Source organism: Bos taurus, chromosome 24 (genome assembly GCF_002263795.3).
Source record: "Bos taurus isolate L1 Dominette 01449 registration number 42190680 breed Hereford chromosome 24, ARS-UCD2.0, whole genome shotgun sequence".
Taxonomy (NCBI): domain Eukaryota; kingdom Metazoa; phylum Chordata; class Mammalia; order Artiodactyla; family Bovidae; genus Bos; species Bos taurus.
Genome location: NC_037351.1, coordinates 46646611 through 46657083, shown reverse-complemented (window position 1 = coordinate 46657083; position 10473 = coordinate 46646611). Strand labels below are relative to the sequence as shown.

The window sequence follows — 10473 nt, the reverse complement described above, 5'->3', positions numbered from 1 at the left end:
ATATCTCCTGGTGCACATGTGCATGTATAAAAGTTTCTCTAAGTTAGTGCTTCCTAACCTTTTTCAGATCATGCACACACACAAAAAAATAATATTTCTGAGGCATGTTCATAAACTGGAGGGGGTCTAGGAATGTCTACACATGGAGCTTGGTGAAAAAGATCATTACTTTTTTCTTATTATAAGAAAAATGGAATACTAAAGTATTAAGGAAAATGTAAATCTTAAATTTGTTTAAAACTTCCAAACAGAAAACTTCACGAGTTTTAATGAAAAGCTTGAGAGGACTTCTGTGGTCAGATTTAATGTTTGAATTGTCTGTATTTCCTGGTCAAGACATGTTAATGACAATATCTTCAAATTCTTGCAGACACAATTTAAGATATTTTGTATTTTTCAATCATTCAAAAGTTGAAATTATATTTTAAAAATCCAGTAGCCAGTCTCTTTCTATCATTGACAAATTTAATTTTGAAATCTTTTTTTTTTTGAAATCTTTTTATGACAAATAAAATAGGTTTTAGATTCCAGTTCTGTAGATAGAACACAGTTCCCTGTATACTCCAGTTTCCTTTATTATTAGCATCTTTTAAAAATGTCAACGTTTATCTTCTATTGGAGTGTAGTTGATTTACAATGTTGTGTTAGTTCAGGTGTACAGCAAAGTGATTCAGTTACACATATGAAAATATCCATTCTTTTTCAGATTCTTTGCCCATGTAGTTTATTACAGAGCACTGAGTGGAGTTTCCTGTACTATGCAGTGGTTACCGTCTTGTGTTAATGTATGTCACAACTGGGCTTCCCGGGCGGTGCTAGTGGTAAAGAACCCACCTGCTAATGCAGGAGACTTAAGAGACAGGCTTTCAATCCCTGGGTTGGGAATCCCTTGGAGGAGGGCATGGCAACCCACTCCAGTATTCTTGCCTGGAGAATCCCATGCACAGAGGAGCCTGGTGGGCTACAGTCCATGGGGTTGCAAAGAGCTGGACATGACTGAAGCAACTTGGCACACACACATGCATGTCACAACTAATGAACAGATACTGAGTCGTTAGTACTAAAGTTCACACTTGATTCAGATTTCCTTAGTTCTTATACATTATCCTTTTCTATACCAGGATCCAGCCAGAATATCATATTACAAGGGTCCCCAACCCCTGGGACATGGACCAGTATGGGCCCATGGTCTGTTAGAAACCAGGCTGCACAGCAGGTGAGTAGTGGGCAAAGCTGGTTCTTTTGCGTTTACAGAACTTCCCATTGCTCACATTACTGCCTGAGCTCTGCTTCATGTCAGATCATCATAAAAGCAATGTACTTAAATCATCCCCAAACTATCTCCCCCATCCTATTCATGGGAAAATTATTTTCCATGAAACCAGTCCCTGGTGCCAAAAGGGATATGGACTGCTTCCACATCATGCTTAGTTGTTGTGTCTCCTCAGAGTCTTCTTTGCTGTGACAGTTTCTCTCACTTCCTTATTTTCAATGACCTTGACGCTTTTAAAGAATACTGGTCAAATGGTTTGTAGAATGCTCCTTCACTGAGATTTGCCTGATAACTTTCCCCATGATTAAACTGGGGATGTGTGTGTTGTGTGTGTGTGGGGGCTTCCCAGGTGGTGCTAGTGGTCAAGAACCCAGCTGCCAACACAGGAGACCTAATAGATGTGGGTTCGATCCCTGAGTTGGGAAGATCCCCTGGAGGAGGGCATGGCAATCCACTCCAGTATTCTTGCCTGGAACATCCCCTGGACAGAACAACCTGGCGGGCTACAGTCAATAGGATTGCAAAGAGTCGGACACGACTGAAGTGACTTAACTTGAAGTGAGCTTGACTTAGCTCACACATGTGCGTGTTTTGAGAGGAAGATCACAGAGGTAAACTGCCACTCTCATCACATAATATCAAGGGTACGTACAGTCACTATGGCTTCTTTTTTTTAATTATTTATTTATTTGGCTGCGTCCAGCCTTAACTGGGGCACTCAGGATCTTCCTTGCATCATGTGGATCTTTTGCTGCAGTCCACAGACTCTCTAGTTAAGACTTGCAGGCTCAGTTGTTGTGGCATATGGGCTCTCCAGTTGTGCTCAGGCTCCAAAACGCTGGGGCTTAGTTGCTCCTAGATATGTGGGCTCTTAGTTCCCTGAACAGGGATCACACCTGAGTCCCCTGCATTGCAAGGAGGATTCTTAACCCATTAAACCACCGGGGAAGACCCCATCATGGCTTATTATATCTCATCAGAACCTGAGAGATGATAAAACACTGTTTCAAGACAATCTCTGTCATAGAGAAGTAAAAGAGACTTGTAGCAGCTTCCGGTCCTTTAAAATTTTGTTGAAACTCAGAAACAAAAAAATCAAATAACCTGATTTAAAAATGAGTACAGGAACGAATGGTTTCCCAGGTGGCACTAGTGGTAAAGAACCTGCCTGCCAATGCAGGAGACATAAGAGACTGGGTTCGATCCCTGGGTCTGGAAGATCCACCGGAGGAGGGCATGGCAACCCACTCCAGTATTCTTTCGTGGAGAATCCCATGGACAGAGCAGCCTGGCAGGCTACAGTCCATATGTCACAAAGAGTCGTACACGACTAAAGCGACTTCGCATGCATGCACAAAGGACTGAATAGACATTTCTCCAAAGAAGTTATACTGAAGGCCAATAAGTGCATGAAAAGATGCTCAATATCACTAACCATTCAGTTCAGTTCAATTCAGTTCAGTCGCTCAGTGGTGTCCAACTCTTTGCGACCCCATGAATCGCACCACGCCAGGCCTCCCTGTCTGTCACCAACTCCCGGAGTTCACTCAGACTCAAGTCCATCGAGTCGGTGATGCCATCCAGCCATCTCATCCTCTGTCGTCCCCTTCTCCTCCTGCCCCCAATCCCTCCCAGCATCAGAGTCTTTTCTAATGAGTCAACTCTTCTCATGAGGTGGCCAAAGTACTGGAGTTTTAGCTTCAGCATCATTCCTTCCAAAGAAAACCCAGGGCTGATCTCCTCTAGAATGGACTGGTTGGATCTCCTTGCAGTCCAAGGGACTCTCAAGAGTCTTCTCCAACACCACAGTTCAAAATCATCAATTCTCTGACGCAGCCTTCTTCACAGTCCAACTCTCGCATCCATACGTGACTACTGGAAAAACCATAGCCTTAACTAGATGGACCTTTGTTGGCAAAGCAATGTCTCTGCTTTTCAGTATGCTATCTAGGTTGGTCATAACTTTTCTTCCAAGGAGTAAGCATCTTTTAATTTCATGGCTGCAGTCACCATCTGCACTGATTTTGGAGCCCCCAAAAATAAAATCTGACACTGTTTCCACTGTTTCCCCATCTATTTCCCATGAAGTGATGGGACCAGATGCCATGATCTTCATTTTCTGAATGTTGAGCTTTAAGCCACTTTTTCACTCTCCACTTTCACTTTCATCATGAGGCTTTTTAGTTCCTCTTCACTTTCTGCATAAGGGTGGTGTCATCTGCATATCTGAGGTTATTGATATTTCTCCCGGCAATCTTGATTCCAGCTTGTTTCTTCCAGTCCAGCGTTTCTCATGATGTACTCTGCATGTAAGTTAAATAAACAGGGTGACAATATGCAGCCTTGACGAACTCCTATTCCTATTTGGAACCAGTCTGTTGTTCTAACTGTTCTAACAGTCCAGTTCTAACTGTTGCTTCCTGACCTGCATACAGATTTCTCAAGAGGCAGATCAGGTGGTCTGGTATTCCCATCTCTTTCAGAATTTTCCACAGTTTATTGTGAGCCACACAGTCAAAGGCTTTGGCATAGTCAATAAAGCAGAAATAGATGTTTTTCTGGAACTTTCTTGCTTTTTCTATGATCCAGCAGATGTTGGCAATTTGATCTCTGGTTCCTCTGCCTTTTCTAAAACCAGCTTGAACATCAGGAAGTTCACGGTTCACATATTGCTGAAGCCTGGCTTGGAGAATTTTGAGCATTACTTTTACTAGCGTGTGAGATGAGTGCAATTGTGCGGTAGTTTGAGCATTCTTTGGCATTGCCTTTCTTTGGGATTGGAATGAAAACTGACCTTTTCCAGTCCTGTGGCCACTGCTGAGTTTTCCAAATGTGCTGGTATATTGAGTGCAGCACTTTCACAGCATCATCTTTCAGGATTTGGAATAGCTCAACTGGAATTCCATCACCTCCACTAGCTTTGTTCGTAGTGATGCTTCCTAAGGCCCACTTGACTTCACATTCCAGGATGTCTGGCTCTAGGTCAGTGATCACACCATCGTGATTATCTGGGTCGTGAAGATCTTTTTTGTATAGTTCTTCTGTGTATTCTTGCCATCTCTTCTTAATATCTTCTGCTTCTGTTAGGTCCATACCATTTCTGTCCTTTATCGAGCTCATCTTTGCATGAAATGTTCTAGGGAATTGCAAATCAAACAACAAGGAGATATCATCTGATACCTATTATGATGGATAGTATTAAACACCAGAATATAACAAGGGTGGATGAGCATGTGGAGAAGTTGGAACCATTGCACACTGCTGGCAAGAATGTAAAATGGCACAGCTGCTTTGGAAAACATGACAACTCCTCAAAAAATAAAATTACCATATGATCCACTAATTTCACTCCTGGGTATATACACCCCAATATTGAAAGCAGGATTTAGGAGAGAGATTTGTTCGCATTAGTCACAATAAAAAGTGGAACCAACCTACTATTGACTCAATGTCTGTGTCCCTCAAAAACCCATTTGTTGATGCTTCAATCCCCATTGTGATGCTATTTGGAGGTGGGGCCTCTGGGCAGTAATTAGGTTTGGTTGAGGTCATGAAGATGGAAGCCCTAGGATTGGATTAATGCCCTTATAAGATCAAGAAACCAGAGATCTCTCCCCCCATCACTTACGGAAATAGTAAGAAGATGGTCAAATGCAAACCAGGAAGGGGAGCCTCATCAGACACCAAATGCTAGCACCTTGATTTTGTATGTCCCAGCCTCCAGAACTATGAGAAATAAATGTTAACTGTTTGAGCCACACAGTCTGTGGTATGTCATTTCATTAACCCAATCTGATTAAGATACAACCTAATTGTTCATGGACAGATAAACGGATAAACAAAATATGGTATACACATACAATGGAATATTATTCAGCCTTAAAAGAGAAGAAAATTTTGCCATATGCTACATTATGAATGAGCCAGTCACAAAAAGACACATACCATGTAATTCCATTTATATGAGGTACCTAGAATCAAGTCAAGGTGGATATGTTTTGCTCTTTCGATCAGGCCCGTGGCGCCGGCAGGATGGGCAAGTGTCTCGGTCTTCGTACTGCCAGGAAGCTCCGAAGCCACCAATGAGACCAGAAGTGGCATGATAAGCAGTACAAGAAAGCCCATCTGGGCACAGCCCTGAAGGCCAACCCTTTTGGCAGCGCTTCTCACGCCAAGGGAATTGTGCTGGAAAAAGTAGGAGTTGAAGCCAAACAGCCAAATTCTGCCATCAGGAAGTGTGTCAGGGTTCAGATAATCAAGAATGGCAAAAAAATCACTGCTTTGGTACCCAATGATGGTTGCTTGAATTTTATTGAGGAAAATGATGAAGTTCTGGTTGCTGGATTTGGTCGCAAAGGTCATGCTGTTGGTGACATTCCTGGAGTCCACTTTAAGGTTGTCAAAGTAGCCAATGTCTCTCTTTTGGCTTTATACAAAGGTAAGAAGGAAAGACCAAGATCATAAATTTTGATGATGAAAGCACGATAGTAATAAATTTTCCTATACCAAAAAAAAAAGGTGGATATGTTTTATGTGTTATTCTACTTAAGTAGGACATTCCACAGAGAAGGCAATGGCACCCCACTCCAGTACTCTTGGCTGAAAAATCCCATGGACGGAGGAGCCTTGCAGGCTGCAGTCCATGGGGTCGCTAGGAGTCGGCCACGACTGAGCAACTTCACTTTCACTTTTCACTTTCATGCATTGGAGAAGGAAATGGCAACCCACTCTAGTGTTCTTGCCTGGAGAATCCCAGGGACGGGGGAGCCTGGTGGGCTGCCGTGTCTGGGGTCGCACAGAGTCAGACACGACTGAAGCGACTCAGCAGCAGAGTAAAGTTAAGGAGAAAGCAGAATGGTGTTTGTCAGGGGTTGGGGGGAAGAAGAGAATAGGGAGTTACTGCTTAGTGAGTATAGTGCTTCAGTTTAGCAAGGTGAAAGGAGTTCAGGAGATGAACAGTGGTGATGGTTGTACAAAATGTGACTATACTTAATGGCACTGTATTGTACACTTGAAAGGGTTTAAGATGGTAAATTTTAGGTTGTGTATATTTTATCACAATTTTTTAAATTGTAGAAGGCTTCCCCTATCATGCTCAACGTTGGTAAATGTTCCATATGTATTTAAAATAATGCATTTTCTGCAAGTCCCATTCTGGGTCTTCTCACAGGCCCACCTCAGACAGATATGGTTGAGTCTGATCAGAACTGGGACCTGGGGACAAATCAGCGCACCCCACCTGGCAGGGAGCTACTGCAGTGTTTGGACAAGGATTTCTCCTGGTGACTTTAAGAAAAAACAGTCATCCGTCTTTTATTAATCATATGAAATTCTTCTGATAAAGCTGCACACAAGGCATGTGGCTTACTTGAAAGCGAGAAAGGCACATTCTTCTCTCAACCCATTTTCTCAGAGGAGGGAAAGAAGGGTCTGAGTGTACGTGCTTTGTGGGAGATTTACCAGGTGGCTTAATAGGTAAAGAATCCGCCTGTTAACGCGGGAGATGCTGATTCGATCACTGGGTTGGGAAGATCACCTGTAGGAGGGCATGGTAACCCACTCCAGTAGTCTTGCCTGGAGAACCCCATGGACAGAGGAGCCGGGGTGTGGGGGTGGGGGTGGGGCTACAGTCCATGGGGTGGCAGAGTCGGACACGACTGAAGCAGCTGAGCATGCACACACATTATTTGTAGTGACCGAGTCAGATTTGCTAATTACACAGTTCCAAAAATCTGTATCTTTAATGATTTTGTTTGCTTTTTGTATCAATTACTGAGATAGTATGGTAAAATGCTTCACTATACTTGTGGGGTTTTGTTTTACTTCTCATTGTAGTTCTGTATGATATATTAAGGACATGTCATTTAAGTGCATACACCTTTAAAATTGCTGTGTTTTGCTGGTGAACTGAACTCATTAAGTCCTTAATATGGTAGCTGCATCAGGTCTATAAATGTAGACCATTTATAGTTCTTCCTAGTCCAGAGGCAATTTACTAATCAGAGGTCATTTTTCTCATAAACCTCTATTATGTTTCCAGGTGAAAAGAGCTAGAAAATTAACTGAAGGTCAAGTTTTCATGCGGAAAGGAAAAGGGTTTTGTTAACACTTTACCCACAGTGGGTTTTTTTTTAATCAGTCTGAAAATCTCCAATTTTATCTTGTCATATATTGCTTCTGCCTCATTTTGGTTTTTTGCTCTTTGAGGACTCCAATGAAAACATTTGGTAGACTTTTTCAACATTATCTTTTCTGTCACAAATTTATGTCTAACATTTTCTTACACATTTTCCATCTTTTTGTTTCCCTTAGCTTCATTCTAGTCTTCTAACATGTTCCAGTTATTCTTTTAAATTGTGTGTAATATACTATTAAACCTATCCATTGAGGTCTTTAACTTCTTAATTCTATAGTATCTATAATTTTTTTCAAGGTTTGCTTGTTAATTTACTTACTTGTGTAAGCATGTTTTTATTGCAGTCTTTTTCTGATTTTTGATTACGTGTTGGTCATTTAACTTGGAAAATTATCTGTAGGTTAATTTGAGGTTTGGGGTGATAAGATCTTTACCTGGAGAGAATTTTTGTTTCTGCCCAGTGTATGTAGAGTACCATCCTGGACCTATTTTTCAATATTCAAGGAGTGAGATTTACTGATTAGTAGAAAAACGGAATGCAATTTGTGGACGTGCTGACATTTCCGGTTTATTTTTACTCTGTGGGGTCTTGTATTAAATATCGGGGTTGTTTATTGGACTTTGCAAGTTATATTTCAGTTTGTTGTTTAGTTGCTAAGTCGTGTCTGACTCTGCAATCCCATGGACTGCATTTCGCCAGGCTCCTCTGTCCACGGGATTTTCCAGGCAAGAATGCCGGAGTGGGAGTTGCCATTTCCTTCTCCGAGGGATCTTCCTGACACAGGGATTTAACCCGCTATTCCTGTCTCCCGTATTGGCAGGTGGATTCACCACTGAACCACCAGGGAAGTCCCAGTTTATAGATTTTACTTTTGGATTGTCAAATTCCTCAGGATAAATGTTCAGTTTAAATGTCTGGAATATTGCCTTCTAGGATTTTGTCTGGATAACTCTTTACTTTTGGCACTTGCTAATGATTTTCTAAATCCAGAATTTTGTTCTCAGTTGTAGAGTTGTACCAAGTTACCAAGTCTCTAACATATAAGCTAGGGTAAAACCATCCTTGCATTACTGGGGTAAAATCTGCTTATATGTTAGATAGGATAATTAATTTTTGTCTGGTTTTGGCACTGAGGTTACGACAATATTTTAAAATAAATAAAGTAGTCTCATTTTAAAATTCTCTCTACAGTATTAGAAATCAGATCATTGGTTATTTCTGGTGCAGGAGGGAATTTTCTGGGGTGATGAAAGTGCTGTGTCTTGATAAACATTTTTCAAAACTAAATGAATAGTTCACTTAAGATATGAGGGTTTATCTATGTTATCTATACCTTAATAAAAATTGTTCAAATATTAATAATTGCTGAACCTTGTTGGAAAGTATATTTATCGTGTTATGCTTTCAAATTTTGTGTTAAAAATGGGAATATAAAATATAAATTCATTGTTCATTTTCTTTTCATACTGTTCAGTAAAGGCTAAGGCAGAATGCAAAAGGTGTGAAGAAATCTGATTAAAATAGATGTGCGCTTGGCAAAGAAAGGTGGCTTGAAACTATGTAGGAGCCTTGAATACAGATACAGGGAAAAATGAAGAAGTCAATGGAAACCAAATGAGAGATACTGAGATCAAGAGACTGATGGATGTACAGACAGGCAGGGAAAGGATTAAGACAGGTGCTTGGAAAGTAAATTCAGTATCTCATGCATCATCCAACTAGAAAAGAATCTTCTTTTCTAAAGTACTAGAATATATCATATAGATATTAAGTGCTTAATACTTTTGGTGTGTGCTTATCAGCTGTTTAAATACAAAAACAATCACCTATCAAAGGTAAGTTTATAAAGTATAGTAAAATTCCTGATCTCACTTAATTCTTCAACATCCTGAGGTCTGGAATAGATTAGAAAAACGGAATTGAGACTTTGCCATAGTTAAGACAGCTAATATGTGGAAAAGCTACTTGTGAGACTTTTGAGTCTGTGTAGTATAAACTTAGGAAACTTTAATTATAATACTTATGTTTTTAATGGGAGCTAGATAAAGGGGGTGGTCCAGCCAGGTAACTGCCTAGAACCTCAATCCATAAAGAGTGTTAACATATTTAATCACTTAAAAATGTAATGAGGAGAAAATTGTATTAAATGGAATTCCTCTAGGGGAACAGTTCTACATATGGCAGGTGTGGTAGATAGGTATGTGGTCTACAGTGAGACTTTGGTACTTACCTCCTTCCTCAAGTCTCATCCATGGATGTATTATGTCACACTACAAAGAAGTTATATCCAACCAAGTGCAGAGATTTCTTTTGATGAGTAGGATTTACAAACTTGGATCAGAGCTAAATTGTTTATGACAGTAAAAAGAGATTTGCTTTTTACCCATTACCATTCAGCCTTTCCTTTAAACAAATATTGAATTAATATTAGGGAGCATAGTTTAGGAAAGACGCCCAACTAGTAATCTGGCCTGGTGAGACCAAGTAGTGGTTTAGGCCAGTCTAAGACAGCATCTAGACTCTTTTGCAGGCAAAGCTACCCAACCCTACAATGAACACTTCAGTAATTGTAGCGTGGCTTTTCTTGGTTTTCCGTGTCAGTGCCTCTTGTGGGTTCTAAGTGCCTTGGTGGAAGGGCTGTATTGTATTCTATTCATATATTCCTCTAAACCTCCTAGACCACATAGGCCTTCACTTAAATGTCTGTTGAACAATGTTAAACTCTGAGGTGGAAATCAAGGCCTAAGATGAATAAGCCAAAATAAAAACTAAGTCAAATTGAGACCACAAAAATCAATGGTAGAAAGCCAGAATTCCACCATTGATTTTTGTGGTCTCAGTTTGACTTAGTTTTGACTGGGGAGCCTGGTGGGCTGCGGTCTATGGGGTCGCACAGAGTTGGACATGACTGAAGCGACTTAGCAGCAGCTAGTCTGATACTGTTCATTCTTTTACTCACTAAACAAATAGGAGGACAACAATTTTTCAGGCATCTGTCAGTTATTAGTCTGCTGCTGCTGCTAAGTCGCTTCAGTAGTGTCCGACTCTGTGTGACCCCATTAG

General features: G+C 40.7%; 1 pseudogene; it reads left to right on the top strand.

Moving 5' to 3' along the window:
- The first annotated feature begins 5273 nt into the window (after positions 1-5273).
- LOC783504 (small ribosomal subunit protein uS12-like) lies at positions 5274-5790 on the top strand (annotated as a pseudogene).
- Positions 5791-10473: the final 4683 nt, after the last annotated feature.